Below are 25,062 nucleotides of genomic sequence, written 5' to 3' on the forward strand. Positions count from 1 at the left end.
GGCAAGTTTCTTAATATTTCTAAGGCTCACCTTCCTTATCAGTGAAACAAGGCTGCTACCAGAGCCTTGCCCATGAGATGACTGTTGAACACTAAAGGAGATAATCCATGCTAAGCACTTGGCACACTGGTCGGTGCATCGACACACAAATGTCGTTAGTAAAGACACTCACATTTGATCCCAGCCCTTTTCTAGCACAAGTATAAGCAGACAAGCAAAATCCAAAGGAGTCCAAGGATTCCATATTATAATCCTGTCTGCCCAGGCTCTTTGCTCTCATGGCAGTTTCAACTCTATATTCTCAAAAGATTTTTCTGGAAGAGTTCCACTTACCCTGAGTTTTGCAAAGTTAACATTTTTGGTCCACAGACAAACATTGAGCATGGTTTGCCCCTTTTATTCTTACTGCACTAGAGTGTAGGATTTGGTTGGAGAATATTTACATTACTTCCTTTCTGATATCTAGGAACAAAACTGACCTACTCCACACTTCAGTGTTCCTCCCAAAAGAGGGGCAGTACCACAGTGCTACTTCAAGAGATATTTGGCCATTATGGAACCAATTTTTATGAACACACACAAGAACAAATCACTTTAGGGGTGTCTGAGTGGCTCAGTCAGTTGAGCATCCAACTTCAGCTCAGGTCATGATCTTGTGGTTCATGGGTTCAAGCCCCACATTGGGCTCTGTGCTGACAGCTCAGAGCCTGAAGCCTGCTTTGGAATCTGTGTCTCCCTCTCTCTCTCTGCCCCTCCACCACCCACACTCTGTGTGTGTGTGTGTGTGTGTGTGTGTGTGTGTGTGTGTGTGTCAAAAATACATAAACATAAAAAAAAGAACAAATCACTTTATGTACTAACTAGAAAAAGTCAGCTCTAGTTGTCAGTAAGTAAAGGAATGTAAAAACCAGCAAAATGCCTGACATTTAATTGGCACTTACTGTAAGTTGGGATAGAAGAGAAAAGTAACAAGGTATCTTCCAGATTGGACTAATGTCTGATCATAGCTTTGAAGAATGTTTTAACAGGAAAAGAAGAATAAACACCAGCACAAACTAATCTTAAAATCTCATCAGTCTCTGGTTATGAACACTACTTCTTAATCAGCTAACTGCATTTTTCTATAACTTAGATCATCTGAATTTATATATCTTTGCGTATTGCCTGAGGGTCATATAAATTACACATATCAACACTCACATGGATGGTAACTGTTTACCTATGTTCGGGATGGTTGTGGCATCTGGGCCAGTTCCTCAGACTTGCTTTTAAGGAATGTCCAAACCCTCAGAAGTCCCAGCGACTTTCAGAGAGGAGAAGCACCTGAACTTGGGGAAGATGGATGGAAATGGAGGGGTCCTAAAGTGCTTGACAATGTCTTGTTCCTTAACATTTTGGAAGTAAATTTGTTCATCATTCTCAAACATTTTATTTCCCTCTTACTTCTTTTCTTTCCTCTGGGAGGTCTCGTGGAGTCTGTGATTCAGATCTTGGGCTTGCTACCCATCAGCTTTTATTTTTTTCAGAACTTCGACATTCAAACATGTTACTTGCTATTGTATGGGAAATTTATTCAATCAATTAACATTTATTAAGGGGCTGCTGGGGTGCCTGGGTGGCTCAGTCAGTTAAGTGTCCGACTTCAGCCCAGGTCATGATCTCATGGCTCATGAGTTCAAGTCCCGCATTGGGGTCTGCACTGACTGCTCGGAGCCTTGAGCCTGCTTCAGATTCTGTGTCTCCTTCTCTCTTTGCCCCTCCCCTGCTCACACTCCATCTCTCAAAAATAAATAAACATTAAAAAATTTTTTTTAAAAAGAGGCTGCTATCCAAAGGGCATTATATTGGGCAGTGAAGCTGATACTGTAAATCCCTAGTCTTCTGCAAACTATATTGAGAGCCACCTGTATGCCAAGCACTGAAGGTGTACATTTGAATAAAGCCAGGCTCTTATGCTCTAACTTACAGACAAGTGAGGGATGTAGGCACATAAATAATACAACACAATGTGAAAAGTGAAGAACTACAGGTATATCAGTGAGTTTCCACTTTTTCTGACCCCTCCTGCTGAAACTTGTGAACAGATCTGGTGCCAATGTCTGAGAATCTCCTGCAGAATCTGGACAGGAGTTTGAGCACCAGTTCAGCATCACCCAGAGTAGAAGTCCTTCCCAGCAATGGATAGAGATACAACCCAACAGCTAGACACCCTCATCTGCCCATACTTGCACAGAGCCCTTTTTTTTTTTTTTTTTTTTTTTTAATCCTTTCTCATGAGAACCATGGAATGTTCCTGTGGCTCTGAAAACAAACAAATAAAAAAAAAACCCAAGGCTTTCACTGGGGCCTCTCACCCTTCCCTCAATTCTCTCTCTAGTCTAGTTCTTTCTTTCTCTAACCCCTGTCCATGTCCTTCGGTGTCTTTGACTTCCTTCCTCTTCCATTGTTCCAATGTTGTCATCCCCTTATCATGCTGCCCTCCCATGTGATATCTTGTAAACAGTCAGCTCCCTGAAATACACAGCAGTACGTATTTCTTCTGCAATGTAGGTAATTCTGCCGTATAACATTTAAACTAAGACACTATTACAGTTACATTTTGTACTTTTAACTTAATTCTAGAGGTAAAATATATTTCCTTTTAAGAATATCAAACAGTAATTTGAAGAAAACCCATAAGGACCCTTTACTTTTGTGTGTGCATGAACCTGACCCAAATGAAACCACGAGGAAAAGAAAACGACATAATTATCAGAACGTCCTCCCTGTTTTAGGGTATATACATTTCTGGAAAAATCAAAAAACAGAGAGTTCAGCAGGCGCTGAGCTAAGCCCAGGGTGTGCCTATGTTTTGTGGCATCCCCCTCAGGTGCTGTGGCTTCGGGTGCTTTGTCTCTAACTGGGAGAGACAAGGACACCATTGTTGCTTTCACCACAGTTCTGGGAACGAAGAATAGCCACGTTCTTTATTTTTACATCCCAGTATAATCTCTTTATTCAAGGCCAGCATTTCAGAAGGTCTCAATTTGAAATGTGGTTCTTGGAAAACCCCGTCTAGTAATCAAGAAGCAAGCCCAGGGGGCATAGGAGATGGAACCATGCTCGTGTAGCCGTGCGGTGCTCTGACCCGTGGCACCAGGTCAGTTGGGATCCTCTTCTGCTTGAGGCCTGCTTGGAGGCAGTGCTACAGCTCTCAGGGGTTGGGGACGGGCAGACTCTAGGACCTGATGGACAGCAAGCGAGCCCCAGCTCCATCACTCAACTAAAGTGACTTTGGACCAATTACTTAACTTCCCTGTGCCTCAGTTTCCTCCCTGTGAAAAGGGGAAAACAATAGAAACGGTCTCATGGGACCCTTGTGGGGGTTAAGTGAATTAGTATTTACAGAGTTCTTAGAGCTGTGTTAGGCGTGTAGTAAGCAGTGTGTTTACTATTATGACAACCAAGACTTCAGGGGAAATCCAGTAAATGGCAGAATGGTCTCCTTTATCAGACATAAACCACGAAATACCGGCATTCAATATACTGAAATCTCAGAGTCACATAATCCCAGATCTGGAAGACAGGTTTGACAAAGGCACAACTCCTTGGGGCACCTGGGTGGCTCAGTCAGTTAAGCGTCTGACTCTTGATTTTGGCTTAGATCATGATCTCAAGGTTTGTGAGTTTGAGCCCCATGTCGGGCTCTGTGCTGACAGTGCAGACCCTACTTGGGATTCGGTCTCTCCCTCTGTCTCTGTCCCTCCCCTGCTCGCTCGCTCCCTCAAAATAAATACATAAACTTCTTTAAAAAGGTACAATTCCTACTAATTCTGTAACTGACAAAAAAAAAAAAAAAAAAAAAAAAAAACAGAGGTAACCATACAACATATAGGACTCCACTGAGTTTTCACTCAGTGGCCAAAGACAAATTGACCCAACAGGAATGGGGTTGGGCCACTGCCTTCTCGAACCCACCTTTCAGGACGCCAGTGTGTATGTGCTTCAGAAAATGGCCCCGTTGAAATGGACAGACTTTCTCCTCAGATTCCTGGGTTCCGAGAAACCCGCGGTTCACCAAGGCAGTTTGCTCAACTCTAATTAGGAATCTGATTGCTGGTTGGCCTTGCACAAAGGACTTTTAATTAGGGCTGAGAACGCTTAGAAAAATCCACTTGGCAAGTCGACTCCCTCCTTCTATCTCTTTTTTAACATCTTGCCAAGATCATAAGGAAAGGGAGAGCTTAATTACAGTTGGTGTATATATCTTTAAGAAAAAAAATACATTAAGTGCTTTAAAATAGGCTCTCTTGGCTCTGTGATCACAAGGATTTTACTCACTTCTTATCCCTGATTGGTCTCATTCTCAGTTACAGATGAATCAGACACATTTTGAGCAGCTTTAAGATTTGCTTTTCATCCAAAGCCAAGTAGGCAAATGGCAGTGAATTCACAAGCTTTTCCAAATGATCTCATAGGTTCCTCTGGCTCCACTGTGGGGGCCGTTTGCACTCTGCAATGCTGTTATCTTAAGCACCCCCAGCCTGCTTGGGTCCAAAGAGAGGCCATAGCATAGGACCCGGCTAGGCATTCCACTCTCTCAAGGCAAGTTTCAGTCCCTTAGTATGTCCACATGGCAGCCACAAAGTGAAAAAGGAGAATAAAATAAACACACGAAAGACCCTGAGCTCAAACGGTGGGCCTGGGGGAGGGTGGGGTGGGCACAGAGACTTGGAGATGGATCCTGTCCTTAAATCTTTTACTAGACAACGGTCATGTGTCAGTGGATTACTAGAGCCACCCTCCCAGTAAGTCTCCCAGCCGGAACACGGGTGACCCACACTCCCCTTCAGTCCATGTGATCCTAGCCTTGGCAGCCAGTGACTTTTAAATTATTTCTATGAAATATCGGCTAGTACATGGAGTGGCTGAACCCAGTGTGGTAAGTGCTCAAGGCGACTCTGTGAAGCTCAGATCAGCCACTCAGATGCACAAGATTTTCTGACTGAAGTTTGCCTTTTATTACTCCTTTAGTCTCTGCCTTTTTTCCTCAAGTCTTTGTGCCTCTGTGCTAAGGATACCTTTCATCTAATCTCAGGAACCTGAAGCTCTGCCATTGAATTGCATTTCTTCCCTTACTATTTATGTTGATGCAAAAATGAGAAACCAGGTAGAAGCGAAGATGCTGTCACTAATGTCTGAAAGGGATATGTCGATCATCCTTGAGCCCCATCCAGCTCTTTCACACTTTTCAAACGTGATGCTTCTGTGCAGACTCTTGAGTTTGGCTCTGTGGCATTATGCTAAAATGCAGGCACATTGCTCTGTTGAGCTCGTGCAGCTTGTGGGTCAATGGGGATTTTAAAGTCATCGGTCTTTTGACTTAGACAATTGGTGAGGTGTGGCAAAGCCAAGTTGCTTTGAAATTGTTCCCACCACCTGGAAATACATGACAGCTACCTGGGTGCTTTCCGGCACAAACATCTTCCTGAGGTCACTCTGATTCTGCAGTAGCTGCCGCCACAAATACATTTAATGATTTTATGGTGACATGTCGTTGGACTAAAAAGTCATTACTATCAAAGAAAATACTGGAGGGAGAGCAGCTTTCTAATTGAAGCCAGATAAATTTCCAAGATATTTGGCTGATTTATCACACCATATGTATACCTCCCTTTTGCATTGTTTTCACCCTGTCTTGAGAGAGATCAGACATCTATTAATCACCGTTATGTTTCTCATGCTATTAAAAATAATCCGGTTTATGTGTTACTTTCTTTCCCAACTGCCAAGATGCTCTCCAGAACTTAGCGTTAGCTCTTCTGATGAGCTGGAGAGGGAAATATCATTATCCTTGTTTTACAGATGGAGAAATCTGAAGTGCAGGGAGACTGTTTTGCCTAAGGTGAAAGGGTTGTTTTAATCCTAGACTTTTATTTTTATCTCTTCAAATTTCTTCCTGAGGGTGGTAATGAGCTCGGAGGATTCATCAGGACTAAACCTTGTCTGAAGACTTGTTTATAAAATTATTTCAATAAAGTTCACAATCAGATTGGCTGGGGTGGGCCTTCAAACCGAGTGGCTTCCCTAATGAGCACACTCATCAGGGCGGCACAATCTTGTTACCAGCCAGCTTCTCCCACACTTGTCAAGGTGGGGTGGGGGTGAGTGCTGGTGTAAGTTTATTAGTAATAAAGACCAAAGCCCTAGAGCTTTTATATGAGAATCTGGTTTCTTTTTCATTTGTTTAATTATTTTAAAAGTTAGTTGGGAAAATGTTTGTGGAGCAGCTAATAATGTGACTTCAGAGAGGAAGGCTTGGCACATCCCACTCATTAGCTCTGAGGCTGCTTCACCATTGCACTTCCCTCAGTTAGGTGCTGTCTCCTAATTTCTCTTTCTGTGGTTTGTGCCATTTGCCCCTCTGATTCCAACCTGCCTCCCCTAGTCAAATCACACCTAGTTACTTATACAAAAGACTGAATCTTCAAAGCAAAAAGGAATCCAGAAGGAAGATTTTTGTTGCAGAGCCCAGGGCTTCTGGATACTCATGGGTCTAGGAGCCACCATGGATGATTAGTGATTGGTGGAGTGTATCTTCCATATATGTGATGTTTTGAAACATAGGTCCTCTGGTTCTTTATGACAGGACAGGACCACTGAAAATAGGAAGACAAACTTTGGACCATTATGGGGGGTAGGTTGTCAAAAGGTCCCTCACTCGAAGGTGGGAAAGTGTTTCTCAGTCCTAAGAATCCACCATTGCCCAAAATATACCCCTCATTGATGCACACCAAGTTGACTCAGTTGTTCCTAGACCTCCATTAAAATAGGGAAGAAGGCAGAGAGAGGGAGGACTCACTATTAACTCTCTTGCCTAATGGAAGCTCAACTAGTTAGAATTATTATATAGACGTTCTACTTCCTATTTGAAAGCTGCATTTGGTGCAGGTGGAGAGAAATGTAATTAGTTCCCATTTACTTTTGTTATTTTTTAGAACATTTACAATTTTCCAATAAAATTTCTGATTTGCAAATGATAAAGCAATAAATGTTTATTTCCAAGAATTTAGATAAAACAAGACAAACCATATTCAGAAGAGAATTACATCATCCATAATTACATCACCCAGATTATAAGTGTGAACCTTTGGCTTAGGCTCTACCAATCATAAATAGACACTTCAATTTTCATTTAGGATTAGTATATACAGAGAGTTTATGCCTTATTTTTTCCCAGTTGACATTAGTTCTTGAACATTCTTCTATGTCCTCAAGTAGTCTTTGAAAATACGATTTTTAACAACCACATCAATTGCATTGTTTGATGTACTATGATTTACATACACATTTCCCTAATATTGTACATTAAGGTTGTTCTAATTTGTAGTTGTAAAGAATTGTGTAATGTTCATCCCTTTGTAGCATACTTCTTTATTTTTGGAGAGTCAGACTCCTCAAATGAAACTAATAACTCAAAGCCTATTAACATTTTGAAAATTCTTAGTATCTGTGTTCAGCTTGTTTTCTTTTTAAAAAATTGTTTTAAGTTTTAATTTTAATTCCAGTTAGTTAACATACAGTGTTATATTAGTTTCAGATGTACAATATAGAGATTCAGCAGTTCCATACATCACCCCATACTCATCAGTCCTTAATCTCCATCACCTACTTAACCCCACTTCCCCTCTGGTAAGCAGCAGTTTGTTCTCTATAATTAAGAGTTTGTTTCTTGATTTGTCCCTCTCTTTCTTATTTTTTCTCCCTTTGCTGGTTTCTTTTGTTTCTTAAATTCCACATATGAGTGAAATTATGTGATATTTGTTTTTTTCTGACTTATTTTGTTTAGTGTTATACTCTCCAGCTCCAACCATGTTGTTGCAAATGGAAAGATTCCATTCTTTTTTATGGCTGAATAATATTCCATTGTATATATATACCACATCTTTATCCATTCATCAGTTGATAGGCAGTTGGGCTGTTTCTATAACTTGGCTATTATAGATACTGCTGCTATAAACATAGGAGTGTATGTATCCCTTTGAATTAGTGTTCTTATATTCTTTGGATAAATACCCAGTAGTGTGATTGCTGGATCATAGAATAGTTCTTATTTTTTACTTTTTGAGGAATCTCCATACTGTCTTCTACAGTGGCTGCACCAGTTTGCATTCCCACCAACAGTGTAAAAGGGTTCCTTTTTCTCCACATCCTCACCAACACTTGTTTCTTGTGTTGTTAATTTTAGACATTCTGACAGGTGTGAGGTGATAAGGCACTGTAGTTTTGCATTTCCCTGATGATAAGTAATGATGAGCATCTTTTCATGCATCTGTTGTCCATCTGTGTGTCTTCTTTGGAGAAATGTCTGTTCATGTCTTCTGCCCATTTTTAATTGGACTATTTGTTTTTTGGGTGTTGACTTTTATAAGTTCTATATATATTTTGGATACTAACCCTTGATTGGATACGTCATTTGCAAATATCTTCTCCTATTCTGTAGGTTGCCCTTCAATTTGTTTTTAAAAAGCATTGAATCAATTTTATCCTGATTGTTATGTATGACAGTATCCTTTGAACTGAATCTTTGCTACACTATTTTTTTTTAAATCTTACCAGTTGGATAGATATTTACATCTGTCAATGGCATCTTATTGATATTAATTTGCATTTGTTTGATAACTAGCTATTTTTAATAGCTTAAAATTTATACACCATAAAATCCCATTGTAAGTGCACAATTCAGAGAGTCTTGGTAAATTTATAGAGTTGTGTAACTATGACCAATTTTAAAACAATTTTAGGGCATTTTCCAGTTTTAGAACAGTCCCCATAATGCCCCCAATTCCCTGGAGCCCATTTACAGTCAATCCCTCTTCCCATTCCTGTCCTTAGACAAACACTGATATGCTTCTGTCTCTATAGATTTGTCTTTTCTGGAGACTTCATAGAAATGGAATTATATGTAGTATTTTGGAAGATTCTAGGAGTGAAATTGCTGGGTCTTCTAGTTTTTTAAATGTCCATCAACTGATGAATAAACAAAATCTGGTAGATCACAAGTTTTACTTATGTTCCTGAATGGTTTACATAACATAGAAATCCTGTTTTCTGAAACTTCTAAAGAATTCTTTGGTAAGCTATCTGGACTGGAGAGTTCTTCAAAGGAGTTTCTTGATAATTTTGTCAATTTCTTCCCAAGGTTATTGATTTTTTCACATGTATAATTTATTTAGTCAATTTTAGCAATTTCCCCTAGAAAATCATTCATTTATCAGTATTCTCATGTGTATCGACATACAGTATTATCTTATTCCATTTAAATCTTCTCTGTAATATGTCCATTTCCCTTTTCCATTTCTAATGGTATTTGTATTTCTTCTTTTCCTGGATTTGAATAATAAAAAGTATTTCTAATTTCTTAGCCTTTAAAAATATTTAAGACACTTGTATTAATCAAGTATACTTTATCTTCTAATTTATAAATTGTTGTATTTATCTTTCTGATCTATTTCTGCTTGTTTGGATTTTTTTTTTTTTTTGAGAGAGAGAGAGAGAGAGAGAGAGAGAGAGATATCTGGGGATGGGAACAGGGAGAGGGAGAGAGAGAATCACAAGCATAGAGCTTGATCCCACAACAATGAGATCATGACCTGAGTCAAAATCAAAAGTCCAATGCTTAATCAACTGAGACACCAGGTGCCCTCTGCTTGTTTGGATTTTATTCATCAAGTTGGACTTTCCTCATTTTTTACTCATATGCTTAGTTTATTTATTTTCATTATTTCTGGTTTACTAATGACAATGGTTAAGGCCCCCAACATACTCCTTTGTACTGATCTGACCACACTTGATGAGCACTTATATATAATATTCTTGATTTTCATTAATTTCTAAATAGTTTGTCATTATGCTTTTGATTTTCTTTTTTTACGACATTCTAAAAAAGAGTTTAAAATTTTTTTAAAGTAGGGGCGCCTGGATGGCTCAGTGGGTTGAGTGTCCAACTCTTGATTTCAGCTAAGGTCGTGATCTCATAGTTCGTGAGTTCAAACCCTACATCAGGCTCTGTGCTGATGATGCTGATGGTGCGGAGCCTGCTTGGGATTCTCTCCTCCTCTCTCCTATGTATGCTCTGCCACACGCTTGCTCTCTCTCTCTCTCTCCCTCAAAATAAATTAACTTTAAAAAAATGAACCACTTTAAAAAATGTTTTTCTAAGTAATTGAGAGTTTAAATTTGTTTATTCTTATTTAAACTTGTGTAATTTTTTTCTAGTTTTGTTGTATTCTAGATAAAAGTTTTCTTTGTGGTCTTATATATTATTTGTTTTGCTCAGGGTTTCAAATAATAGTTTTTGAGAAGGTTTATTCTTTGTTGTTAGGGAAATAATTCATTATTTGCCTATAAATTGACTTTAAAAATTATAGTATTTCTAACTTCAACATCCTTTTTTGCTCTTTTTTGATGGCCAAAATTTAGGTCTCCTAAAGACAACAGTTTTCCTGTTGATTTCTCCTTCTGTCGATTTTTATTTTTTTTCTATTTAATGTTGGGTTTTTATTACTGAGATATTTTCATTCTGCCTTGTGCCTTACATCAACATAAAAATGCCAAAATGGATCCTTTATTCCAAAGACTGCTTTATGATAAATTCTACCATGTTACTTTATTACTGCCATTCATGTTTTCTTTTCATTTACATCTGCTTGATAAAGATTTGGCCATGATTTTATTCTTTTAACTATTTAGAGTTAATTTTAACATTTATTGATATTTTTCCTAATTTCCAACTGAATTCATGTTCATGACAGAAATTCTGGCAACGATAGAAAAACACACACATGTAAAATCATCCACTACCCAGTATCCAGAGTTTTCTCTCTTTTCTTCCTTTTCTTTTTTAAATTTTCTTTGATATGTTCAAAGGAAGCCAGAAGTGTCTACACTGGAGCCTACAGGTCACAGACCAACTGAACCAGAAATGGGATCATTTCACAGTCCAGAGCATGGCGAGACAAAGTCATCAGAAAACTAGCTCTCATTTCTGTTTCATTTCTTGAAATTCAGAATTAGCAAATCATACTCCTCCCTTGTCTACCGTGGGAGTGAAGAAATATAATGATTAGATTGCCAGGGATTCAAAGCAAAAATGGCATGAATCTGCTATGGTCAGAGGAGGAGGAAGCCCGGGCAGCTCTCGAGTCAGGACTTCAGAGAAGGTGATTCCAGTGACTGCCACTGAGAAGCAAAACCTTGGCTTCCCCACAGGCCTGGGGCATGCGTCAGGCTCTGTGTCTGTGTGTGGTGGTGGTGTGGGCAGTGTTGTTTCTGTGTGTATGTTGTTGGGGGTATGTGACGTTGTGTGTTTGTATGTGTGTGCTGTTGTTTGTGTATGTTGTTGTGTGAGTGTGTATGTAGGGGATCACAGCAGTAGAGAGGGTTTGGCAGCAGCCCAGAGGTCCCACTGAGGGAAAGCAGATAGTCAACACAGCTGAGTCCATTTTCTTTTGGAGGTCTGGGAAACTGTAGTCTGAGAGCTGCCTCAAGTCATGTTCTAGCTTCAAAGTAAGGTCCAGAGCTTAACCCAAAATATGTCCCATGTCAGAGAGTTGGAAAATGGGCTCCCCAAGGAAAGGTTAACAGGATTGAACCACTTAACATAAAAGAAGAAAAGATTAAGTGGCTGCTTAATTACTACCATCAAACAATGAAGATTTTTTAAAAAGAGAATGTGCAGTGGTATTCCACTTTCTATAGAAGACAGAAAGGGTGAAATGCAATCTGGTTAAACCAATGGAAAGATCAAGGAGTTTCTTAAACCTCAGATTTATACAACATGGAGCGGTCTACAGGGATTGATTATAGAATTTCCATCTCCAGTGATCTTTGAAGAGAAATAAATTGCCACCCAGAATGAGGGGGGCAGGAACCACTGGAATAGAGCACAGGTATCTGGGTCAGGCAGACCTGGTCTGGAATTCCAACTCTGTACAACCCCTGAAAGATTACTTAACTCTTCTACTCTTAGTTTCCTTACCTATAAAATGGGCATAATGACAACTGTATCACAGATTTGTGTTGGATCAAATCAAATGACAACATATATAAATCTCCTAGGCTGGTACCTGGTATGTAGTAAGTACTCAACAAATGTTAGCTTCCTCCCTCTTTGAAACCACCACTTGATGAGCAGTTCATCTTGCACATTCTTTGACCACTAAAGAGAATACTAATTTAATCCACCCACTAAAGATTTATTGAGCACTTCCTTTCTGTAAAGCACTAGAGAGGGTATTTGGTGTTTCTTAGCTTCCCAGCATCCATTCACTCTACTTTTGGTATGTCTCCCAGTTTTTACGTGTGGGTTTGTTCACCTACCTGCCCTCTTGGTGTGGTTTTGCTGGACTTTACTATGTGACATGTGACCTACGCACTGCCAATCAAAACATCTTGAGTGTTCTGTCAAAAGTGATGGTTTAGGAAAGAGAACATGACCCAGTCAGGACCAGTGAAGCTCAAGGGATTGTTTTTGAGCTTGCTGGAGAGCCAGTCCTCCCTTCTCCCAAGAGCCTGGGAGGCTGGAGCTAGTGCAGCCATCTAACCTCCTCAAAAGCCTAAGAACTAAAATATGTAGAGGAGAGCTGAGTTTAGAAACAGGGAGAAGCCAGCCCAATCCCTGGACTTTTCAGTTGTGTGACCCAATAAATCCCACTTTTTGTGTAAGCCAGTTGAGTTTGGTTTTATGTTGCCGAAAGGATCCAAAGTGATTTAGACTGTGTAGGACATACAAAACAATAAGACCAAAAAGTTGATAAATTATAAATAAGATGTTTACACAAATAATAATAGTATAGGACAAAGTATTGTATACTGTTTATCCAGGGCTCACTACATGCTGGCCACTGCAAAAATTCTTTGCACATACTGTTTTGTTTAATCCTCAGAACAGTTATTTTTATGGAACTAGAAGCATTTGACTTTGAACTGAGAGATGGGTAGAAATTGGGCAGGCATGAGAGGAGGGTAAAGAGGATAAGTGGAAAGAGGAACAAATGGAGACAGGAAAATGCAGGGACAGTGAGCAAATAGTTGGCAGTCCCATTCACTGAGACCTAGAGGGCACAAAGGATAGTAGTGGGAAATAAGGCTGGAAAGGCCCATTGAGATCAACTCATTGAATTACAAATACTAACGCAAGTAATTTGTGTTCTTAACAATAAGGTTTTTCAAGCAAAGAAGAGCCCCCAAATTTACTTTCACATAGCTTAGATTTTATCTAGGGAAAAATATTTTTGTAATGCAGGAAAGTGAAAGTCATTTCCAAGGTGAATATAGAATAGGGGAAATAATTAATGTATAGGTATTCACAATTTTTGCCCACCCTTTTTTAATTTTTTGTTTAAATTTTATTTATTTTGAGAGAGAGCACAAGTGAGTGGGAGAGGGGCAGAGAGAGAGAGAGAGGGAGAGAGAGAATCCCAAGCAGCCCCTGTGCCTGGCTCAGAGCCCAACATGGGGCTTGATCCCACCACAGTGAGATCATGACCTGAGCCAAAATCAAGAGTTGGATGCACAACCAACTGAACCACTCAGGCATCTTTCCATCCCTGATGTTTATAGAGTGACTTTTCCTTCTGCATCAGCAGCTAGGTGCTCTGAATTGTGCAGAGTCTAGGTCAAAGGGAAAACACAACAAAACTTTAAAAACTTGAGAGGGCAAATCCATCTCTAGAAAGAAGGGTTTGGGTTATGGGCAGGGGAGAGAGACAGTAAGCCTGAGTGTTGAAGCTTGATAGTCGGAATTTGAAGAGAAAGGGAGAGATTCAGGAAGCTGTTCCAATCCACATGAGAGTGGCCAGGAAAGAGGGTTTTTCAAGTAGGATGGTGTGTGCTTTCTTTAAAGAAAAAGCAAAGATGTAAGGCACATTCTTGTAACTACTTTTTCACTTCCAGGTTGCAGAAGCTGGAATTTATTATCATTAGGAAGAAGGGCTTGAGTTGGTGAAGACTGGCTGGTGGTGGGGGAAAAGGAGAAGCATTTTGAGTTCAGTTTGAAGGAAGACACAGGATGGATCTGCCCAGGGACTGTGCTGGGAACTAGCCTACCTTCAGAAGAGCTGCCAAAAAAGAGAAAGAAAAGCTAGAATAAAATGTGTGTATGTCAAAATCATGTGATGGATTCCTACAAAACGTTAAGAATTGTCATATGATCTAGCAATTCTGTACGTCAAAGTACAGACCCCAAATATTAGAAGCAGGGATTCAAAACACATACTTGCACACTGGTGTTTATAGTAGCATCATTCACTATAGGCAAAAAGCAGAAACAGCACAAATGACCATCAACAGCTGAGTGGATAAACCAAATGTGTTCTATATAAATATATAGGGGCGCCTGGGTGGCTCAGTCGGTTGAGCATCTGACTTCGGCTCAGGTCATGATCTCACAATCTGTGAGTTCGAGCCCCGCGTCGGGCTCTGTGCTGACAGCAGAGCTTGAAGCCTGCTTCAGATTCTGTGTCTCCCTCTTTCTCTCTCCTCCCCCACTCACGCTCTCTCTCTTCTCAAAAATAAATTTAAAAAATTTAAAAATAAAATAAAATAAATAAGCATATAGAACACATAGTTTATATATATAAATAAATACATATAACATAGTTTATATATAGAAATAAATATAAAAATATATAAAATATATTTGTGTGTGTGTGTGTGTGTGTGTGTACGGTGGGATATTTTTCAGCCTTAACAAGGAAGGAACTTCTGATACATGCTACAACATGGATAACCCTTAAAAACATTATGCTGAATGAAATAAGCCAGACACACAAGGACAAATAGTGTATAAGTCCACTTATAATGAGGCACCTAATATAGACAAATCCATAGAGACAGAAACCATTAAAAAGGTTACCAGGGCTTGAGGGAGAGTTGTTATTTAATGGGTAGAGTTTCTGTTTGGGGTGATGAAAAAGTTCTGGAAAAGGATAACAGTGATGGCTGCGCAGTGCTGTGAATATACTTAATGACACTGAATTGTACACTTAAAGACTGTTAAAATGGCAAATTTTGTGTTATATATGTTTCACCTCAATTTTTCTTATAAATGTTTATTTATTTATTTTGAGGGATGGACAGAGGGAGAGTGAGTGAGAATCCCAAGCAGACACCATGCTGTCAGTGCAGATCCCGACTCGGGGCTCAATCTCACAAACTGTAAGATCATGACCTGAGCCAAAATGAAGAGTCAGACAGTTAACCAACTGAGCCAGCCAGGCGCCCCTCACCTCAGCTTTTAACAAGTCACTTGTGATGTAGCATTATGACACTAGACTTGGGAGTGAACATTTGCATTCTATCCCCAGACACAAGTCTTGATCAGAAGGGAAGACTATCAAATTTTGTTCTAAGAAAACTAGTCGATAGCCATGAGGTAGAGAAGCTTGAACCAATGTCAAGCCCTGGCCTAAGGTGTGAATTTTCAAACCAGTGAGAAGGCGGTAACTGTATAAGCCAGACAAAGGGAGGATCAGGGGAATTTTGTGATTATTGGATGGGGAGAGAGGCATTGGGAGAGCCAGGCAGTTTTCATGATTTCAGCCCTTTATGTCTCACAAAATATTTGCTACAGTGGTTGATTTCTATTTTTTAACAAGCCAAGTATTTTCTTCCTAATATTACCTAAGTTTACTTTTCTCAATTGCTGCCATAAATAGAGCTCATCAACCACAAAGTCTTTAGAAAATTGTCAACCTCAGCCAATAAATAGTACTCAACCATATGGGAAGAAGTGGGCAATCATGACTCAGGCAAAGTGACTCTTTTTTTCTGAATGGAAAAAAACATTCCATATTTTGATCTTGACCAAGAACGTTACTGAATGAAACTCAGATCTGTAAATAATTTTTTCATTACTGTAATGTTTCCTATTGCATAACTATATATTTTGACAAAAAGACATGTCAGACTTTCAGCTGATCAATACAAAAACCACTTTACAACCTGTTTTTCAGGATCTCCTTTCACTTTTTATGTTTCCATAACCCCGCCATTCCAATAATATTTTTATTTCAATTTATTTTAATTCTTTACATAAAATCCAAAATAAAGTAGATACTTATGTAAAAGCCTGAATTCCACGGTTTGTTGTTCCCTTAGATAGAGTTTAGATGTGTATTATTATCCAAGGGACCCTGGTACCTCTTAACTGCAAATGAAGTTAAAGCAATTGACCTGTTTACCCCACTTGCCCACCCATCGTCACATAGTAGCTGAGCAGAGTCTTCGGATACTGGGAAAAGCAGGACGTATGTTTGATAATGAGGAGAAGGTCCGACACAACAAGGCGGGAGCTGAAGGCATCAGTCTGTTGGATGCTGCAGTGAGGGGCTCCCAGAAGTAGAAAGACCGAGAAGAGAGGATGGGTGTGTCAGAACTGGTATGAGGGATGAGGCTTGCTAAAAACCACCTTGGCCTTCATCAGCCCAAGTGTTACATATACAGGAAATCGTAGCTGTGCTGCATCAAACTAGATCAATCTGACAGCTGGAGCTGGGTGATTTTCCTCTCCAAAACATCTATTTACATCCACTGACTCCATGGAACTTAGGGGGCCTTTTAAGAAAAATACTTGAACCTTGTTCACTTCAGGTATATACAGATACATTCATTCCACAAATATTTACCGAGTGTTTCCTACTGTGCCAGACACTGTGCAAAGTCCTGGGGACAGAGCTGTGAAGATAAGAGCCCTGCACCCCAGGTGCTTACAGTCTTAATGGAGGAGACCACAATAGATAGAATAATAAGTAAACAAGACAATTAATGACTGTGATAACGACAACGAAGGGAAAGAAGAAGAGTGAGGAAGTAAATAGAAACTGCAGAAGGCCACTTCAGCTAGGGTGTTTAAGGATGTCCTTCGAAGGGGGTGACATCTGAGCCTAATCATCAAGGAGGAGACCAAGCCAGCCAGTCTCCCCTTGGGGGGGTTGGAGGGAGCATCCCAGAGGAACACATGTGTCTGGGAGCACAACTTCAAGATGGAGAACAAAAGGTAGAATGACTGGAGGTGGTGACTATGACCTAAGATAGGTTTGCTGAGCTGGCAGATAGGTTTGCAGAGCCTTGTAGACCACGTAGGGGTGGTCAGAAGCCACTGGAGAGTTTTAAACAGGAGAATAACATGATTTTATTTACACTTTTAAAAGTTCACTGGCTGCTGTGAGAAGAATAGAGGTAAAAATGGAAGTTAGGAAGTCACAACGATAACCCAGATAAGTGATGATGGCTACTTAGACGAGGGAAATGGTTCTCAAAGTGGGGTCCCTGAACCCAGCAGAAGCAGCATCACCTGGCAAATCTGTTGGAAATGCAAATTCTGAGGGCCTACCCCAGGCCCACTGAATCAGAAACCCTGAGGGTGGGACCCTTCAATATATGTGTTAACAGCACTTCCAGGTGATTCTTAAAGCACACTGACATTTGAGAACCTCTAGATTAGGGGTATGGAAATAGAAGTGTTATGGACAAAGTTTTCATGTCTCCCTGAAGTTCCTATTGAAGCCTGAACCTCCAGTATGGCTGGATTTGGAGATGGGGCCTCTAAGGAAGTGATTAAGGTTAAGTGAAACTTTACGGGCACAGCCCTGATCCGATAGGATTAGTGGTATAAGAAGAGACCTCTCTCGGGGCGCCTGGGTGGCTCAGTCAGTTAAGCGTCCGACTTCGGTTCAGGTCATGATCTCGCGGTTCGTGAGTTCAAGGCCCGCGTCGGGCTCTGTGCTGACAGCTCAGAGCCTGGAGCCTGTTTCAGATTCTGTGTCTCCCTCTCTCTCTCTGACCCTCCCCCGTTCATGCTCTGTCTCTCTCTGTCTCAAAAATAAATAAACGTTAAAAAAAATTTTAAGAAAAAAAAGAAGAGACCTCTTTCTCCTCTTCCTCCCTCTCTCTCTCCACACATGTAAAAAGAAGAGGTCATGAACACTGAGAGAGATGGCAGCTACCTACACCTACACTTCACAAGGAAGCCTATCTTACTAACACCTTGATCATGGGCTTTCTAGCATCCAGACTGTGAGAAAATTAATTTCTGTTGTTTAAAGCAAACCACTCTGTAGCATTTTGTGATGGCAGCCAGAGCAGACTAATACAGATGGGATAAAACCCTAATGTGGAATGGAGGAAGTGACCTGTAGTGGGAATTATTTTGAAGGCAGAACTCAGTAATGCATGGGTGAGCTCACAGGGTCACTATAAAAGCCATAGCCATGGACTCCTTCTCAACCAGCTATAAGAGTAAAGAGGTAACTCAGGGCAACAATGGGCATATCCCCATCTTGGGACTCTTGGAAATATGAGGAATAAGCATAATTTGTCAGCCCAGCGTCTGAACCCCCTTTCTAATTCAGAATATCACCTAGTATGTGTGTCCTAGGAGACACAGCCCTGTATCCTACAGAAGTTAAAACAGAACTGGTTTCCCTCTTGTAACTCATTGTAATCCAGGGATTGGGAACAGGACCTACACTCAGGCAATCAAATACCTTCCAGGGACTTGCCTCTAGAAGAATTTAATCATGGCTGTGGCAGTGGAGTCAGGGTTGATTTGGAAAAGTGACAAGGACCCAATGGTAGCATCCCAACCCATGGTGTGACCTTGGCTGAATTATTTTCTTAGCTGCTTTTCCCACCCTTCCAACTCATTTATGAGCAACAAAATATGTTTCCAATAAACTCATTTTCTGCCTAAGTTAACTAGAGTTTTCTGCCAAGCTCCCTGACTAGTCAAGAGAGGAACTCTATGAAAGACTGCACTTGCTATGTATAAATGGAAGCTCAGACCTCTTACTATCTGGGTACTAATTTTAATGTGGTAGCATTTGCATTTACTGGCTGAAGCCACAGACATGTAGGTTGCCAGTAGCTAAAAGCAATAGGTCCAGTCAGTTTCTTCCCTGAATTTGTGTCTCTTCCTGGAAGTGCACGATCAGCAGGCAACGAAGACTTTAGGAGAAGTTCCATTTTCTTTCTAATATTTTCGAGTCTACCTCTTCATCTTCAAACCTGCTATCCCATGTCACTAGTAACAATTTAAGGGCCTCTCGGTCATCTCCGGCCTCTGGTCTCCTCCACGGCATCAAGTCATCCTTGAGCACTGCCCTGCTCAAACATCACTAATAAAATATTCAGAATAAATCCAAACTATTTAGTTTGCTATTCAGGTTCTACACAATTTTATTCTTCCCCATTCTTCCTAACTTACCTTCTAGTACTTTCTAACACACATCTTATGCTCAGAATAGGTTGGCCTATTCATTGTACCCTGGACATGCATCATGCATCCCACTCTCCTTCCCTCTGCCTCAATCTAGAATCCTCTCCTCTTCCCTTTCTCTCCAAATCTTTCTCATCCCTCAAGACCCACTTCTGTCTCTACCTCTCGTAAAAAATCCTCCTTTAACTTCCCAACACACAATGATTTCTCCCTCTTCTAAATCTTTAAAACCCCTAATGTCTATGCTAGTCATCTGATGCTCATCAGGCACTCTCTGGTCTGACTTGTTTCCTTTTCTTGGGCTTGTGCCTTATCACATCAACCAGATTATAAACCTATTTAGAGCAGACACCATTCTCTACACAGTGATTCACTGCTGTGATTACTCAACCTTTTGTATATTCTAGACTAGATCATGGAGCATGATACAGAACATGATGGAAACACAGATAAGTGAAGATAAAATAAATAGGTCTCATTGTCTTTCCCATTCATTCTGCATCTCTCTACACCCCATGGATGCCCCCCAATCCAAAATGGCTGCTCCACTGTGAGAAAAGCATGATATGACCTGATAAGTCTTTTCCGTATAAGAACTTGCCTGAAGAGACACAGACACTGTTGTCAGTTAGTGGTGGTTACTGGAGCTTGGAGCTCATGATGTAGAGTTGGACCAGCAGCTGAGCTGGATGAAGTAAACAAGATGAAATGCAGAGGATGCTGGCTTAGATGAGAGGTCAAGAGAGGAGATTTTCAGAGACAGATCATGCAGCTCCAGGAAATGGAATGAGAGACTTAGCTCCTAATGGCCTTCTGGTTCTCAGGTCCAGTCTTTTGCTAAGCAGGGTCTGGTTGTGTTCTTATCCATGAGATCCTCCTTTAACATTTCAGTAAATTGGGGCTAGCTTGAGTGGCTTTCTGTTTTTTCGCCTTCAAAGGAACTTTGACTAGAGAAGAGGCAGCATAGGCTGATAATAATTCTCACCCTCCATTCTTCATATTAATCCCAGGCTCCTACAGGGTCCTGCCCCTTCCCTTCTCCTACGGCTGTCACAGCAAAGCGTGACTACTGAGTTCCTAGCATGGAAAACCAAGAATCAATTGCTCAAATGCTGTCAAAAAGTGACATTCAAGTTTGAGTGACAATGATGTCTTTGGTCCTGTCCTTATCCACTTTTCTATTTTTAGTGCTGTTCCTGCTCTCTGCAATTACAATGCTTAGTGCTTAAGCAGTTGCCAGGAGTTATTTAACAAGTACTTCGCCCTTCTTTGAAGATGATGCTTTGATCCTGAGCTTACATCCTTCTCTCAGTGACAGAGACTTCAGAATGTGCCACTTCACAAAACACCACATCTCTTCTGGTGTTCTCTTTGAATGACGGGCTTGAGCCCATTGACTGATCGTAGAAATTGGAGCTTGTCAGAAAGAAATTTCCCGAAACCCCAGTGTCTTCAGAAATTTACTCTCCATCTATAAAATGGAGCTAACACGACCAAATTCTCAAGGATGTGAAGAAATAAATCAATATAATGGATGGAAAGTGCTTGGTAAATATCCCAAAGAGTATTATTATTCTAATTGCCAATGCCCATTTATCTCAGATATCTTAATCAAGGTATAGATTTCGTGTACAAAGGACAACTATCCAACACTTAGAGCTGTGTAGGGATGCAGAGGGTTACCCTGGGCCTTCTAAATGATGGCTATCTGGTGGGCATGCTATAGTGGCAACTCATGCATGTATGCATATTTTTCTGAAACTTGAATTTTTTATATTAAACACAAATTGTATCTCCCATTAGAAAACCCTATGTGCAAATTAGGGATCAATCAAGGGTAGAAAATATGGAAAGGGTAGGGATTAGGGAAAGAGTTTAAGCAAAGAAGAAAAACATCACCCTTATCAAAACATTTATGAAAATTTGTATGACCCTTTCTCCAAAGTGTACCTTCATCTTCAGCATGCAGAATATATTGCTGGGGTTTACAGATCAGGTCTCCCAGAAACAGATGTGGGTGCAGAAAGTTGACTGGGGAGCACGTTAGGAACCACACCTGTGGGAGAGTGAACAAAGCTGGACTGGGCAGGACGAGACCTTGGACTGCATTTAGTCACAACAAAAGCCTCAACTGATCCCACAAGGACACTCTTAAGCTGGATGAGCCTGCAGGGTTGTCCCAAGCAAAGCCAGGAGGCAGGGCCTTTGTATCACCACCTGTCAGTCATCAGGTACAGACTGTCCCCAGAAAGTGGTAAAACAGCTCTTTATCCAAAGGCAATTGCTGGGAGGGTTACTACTCAGCTGCAAGCTGTCCACCATCATTCCCAGCAGCTGGGGGAATGAGTGCCTCAGTCCTGAACCAGAGTCTGCATGTAAAGTGTCCATCACACCACATCAGAGTTACCATTATGTTGTTGTTGTTGTTTTTTAATGTGTCAACCAAAGAAATGACTAATAAGGAATTCCATGAAGAAAAAATGCTTTTTACGACAGTATTACAATGGCACACTCTAGGGGAGGGAACATATCCAAAACAAACTGGTATCTCACTAACAGGACCAACAGGAGAAACTGTGGTCAAATGCAAGAAAGCCCCAGACACTACCCTGCCCCACCACCCAAGCCCAACAACACACTACACCACTGACTCCTTAAACCACAGACATTAATCCCTTGTCAGTTATTTAACTCCAAGAGTGAGGTCTCGGCCGTAGCACAGTGGAAAGGATTATTTTATTTTTTACAAGTTTGCCATTCCCTTTAACGCATACACCTGAGAGCTGACAGTATTATTATTTCAAAAAGGCTTATGGCTATTAAAACTGAAATTAAAAGGTATCAGAAACAACTTGGAGAATTAAAAAATCAAAAATAACACCTATAATACTTGCAATTTCTCCCATTAAATGATAGGATGTGTTAAAACTTATATACACACAATTTTGCAGGATGAAATCCTTTCCAGATTTTCCTATAACTTTTATAGATATTTATTCCTTGGAACACTTTAATAAAACTTAACTGAAATGCATTGCAAAACATCTTGTTCTTTATCAAAACTACGTTTTTCTCACATGCTCAAGGGAAGGGCATTCTCTCTCACCTATGAAATGTGAAAGTGGCACCTCTAATAGTCTCTTTGCCCCATCTTGCTGATTACCTTAGCTCAGAAATTTATCAGTTCAAGAAGATGTATTCACTTCCTGGTTAATTCAAAGATCATATTCTATGATTTTAGTTCACCCACAATGGACAATGTGTCCAGGTTATTATCTTCTAGGAGGATTACCATTTAAGCTCCTCCTGGAGCTCAAGTCTTCTTTGTCCATTAGCTAGGATTTTTATCTGCAACCAGGAAAAAGATGTACATTGTCCTACATTAATAATTTGGCAGGTTATAAACAACCATTGTTCCTTTCTCTTTTTGATGTTCTTCATATTTTTTTAAAATGACTTTAACAAGTACTTTGGGAGTCCCTGATCCTTTCCAACTTATCACCATCATACTGTTGATGTGCCTAATTGATAAAGAACGAAACATTTATTTTATTCCTGGGCACGGAACCAGTCCCTATCAGCACTTGGTTTGGACAGATTCTCACCAGCATGGGAGGCTATATAAATTACTGGCTAATAGCATGGATTCTTGAGCTATGTTGCCAGGCTTCAGGTCACACCTCTGTCACTTAGCTTTGGAAAAATCACAACTTCTCTGTGCCTCAGCTTCCCCATTTATAAAATGAGAATATCTGTTCATAGGATTACTGTTAGAATTAATTCAATTAAAAGCAGAACCTCATCCATAAGTGATATATACACATACATGCTAGTACTATTATTGTTATACTATTTTTACCAAAAATCCAACAATGCAAATTTAAAATTGTTACCACTTATACAGCTAAGTTATGGCATTTTTAAAAATAACAGCACAAAATTCATTCTGGCTTAATCATTCTCTTCTGTTTTAATGAGATCATGCTCTATATATTACACTCATAGGCACCAAAAAGATGACACCCAAGCTAATTAAAATATCCATTCATTTATTCCATGCACATCTCGGAGCAAGGCATTGAATTGGTTGTTGGTACCCCACGTATGATTAATATACGGGTCTTGCCCTCAGAGCATCATTCCTGCCAATGTTCTGCAAAAACTGGCCCTTTGTGGAGGTGAATAGTGTCCTTTCCAGTACATTTTCTTATCTCATATTTATTCTCAAGCAATTATTGTTAGCAAATGCCCTTACACCCTGGGCATGAAGCTTCCTTTCAGGTAATTGAGAGCTTAAAAGGGATAGATATTGCATATTAGAGAGCAAAAGGAGATTCCAAAGAAAGGATTTAGCAGATGTGGTAGTATTTTTCTACAAAATCATTGTGATCTTCCTACCAATATCTATTTCTAGGCAAGTGCTATATTAATATGCACATCTAACACTAAGGAGAACTAACAGAGTTAGTCTTCCCCTTTCCCTGTCATTCCTTGGATAAAATGGTTTGCTTCACAAAATTACTTGTTTAGTCTTATGGCTCACTGGTGTCATCAATAATGTGTATTGGGTATATCACTAATTAAGTCACATCCATTAGTTGCGTGTTTATTGTGTGATAAACGTCATACTACACAATACTTAGGAAAATTTAAAGTACCAAAAAACGTATTAACCAAATTTTAAAATTAAAAAAAAAATACAAAAGTCATCAGAGCATGTTTGAATTAATTAGGGAAAATTTTAGAGAGGTGAATTTTAAGCCAGAAAAGTTACATACATGTATTGGTGATAGCAGAGAAAGGGCTCTGATATTCAACAAGGCACAGAGGAAGGAATTAGAAAATCCGTAGGGTAATCTTCCCGTCAGAAACCACACACAAACCCCACACACCTCTACCTTTCCAAAACTCGTGTTTGTCTGAGGGCAGAGACAAACTGGTCAATAAACTTGACAGATGTTTGTAGAGTATCTGCCACAGGGCTGAACAGGATCCCCCCATTCTGTGATCCCAGATGAGCATGACCTTCTCAAATTTCTCTAGGTGACTGAAGTTGGAGACCAGGAATTCTTGTGAACCACAGTGGAGCTCTACCCGTCAGAGGAGAGTTTGGGGTCCTGGAAATCATCTGTCATTGGCCACTGAGTAGTAAATGGTAATTCCCTAAACTCCTGTTGCCTGGGGAATGTTTCCTAACACAATACAGAAAGTATTTCAAGGCTGGCCCATCCAGACATCTGATCCAAGTAGTTCCTGAGGGGCATTAAAACTGCCCTCCAGTGGCCACAGTGTGGGAAAGAATACAAATGCCAGAGAAACCACACACTAAGAGGGCCCAGGTTAGGAATTTAGAGAGCCAAAGCATCCTGCTCCAGCTCACAATTAAGCAAGCAAAGACCAAGAACTCTCTGGTAGCAACGAGGAGAGTCAAGAAGCAAATGTCCACAAAAACAGGCAGACAAGCGAGAGACAAGAACAACATGGGCATATCTGAATATTGGACAGGAGCAGCGAGGCTTCCAGCAATTCCTGTGTGAGGAGAGACTGAGGCCTGACATAAATATCTGCACCTTTGTGCAATCCTAGGACAGGGCAAAGTCAAGCTTTTTAAACAAATTCTTTGCCCTTCATAAAATTTCTACTTTAAACATCCTTTTAAGGTATCATTATTTATACATAGCTGGGCCCAGTGGTCATTACCTTTAGAGTTAGGTTTCCAGGGTCTGGAGCAAAGCAAAGAAAATGGGGATCCCCCCTTCCCTTTCTCCACCTTTAGGAATTATCCTAAGAGAGTTATTTGCATT

At 40.2% G+C, this 25,062-nt stretch overlaps 1 long non-coding RNA gene across 1 annotated transcript in view; it reads right to left on the reverse strand.

Annotated features, from left to right (window-relative positions):
* Positions 1-25,062, reverse strand: part of LOC113598765 (uncharacterized) — a 122,447-nt gene that overhangs the window by 68,233 nt on the left and 29,152 nt on the right. The gene's annotated exons all lie outside the window — the stretch shown is intronic.

The sequence above is a fragment of the Acinonyx jubatus genome, chromosome B2, assembly GCF_027475565.1.
Source record: "Acinonyx jubatus isolate Ajub_Pintada_27869175 chromosome B2, VMU_Ajub_asm_v1.0, whole genome shotgun sequence".
Taxonomy (NCBI): domain Eukaryota; kingdom Metazoa; phylum Chordata; class Mammalia; order Carnivora; family Felidae; genus Acinonyx; species Acinonyx jubatus.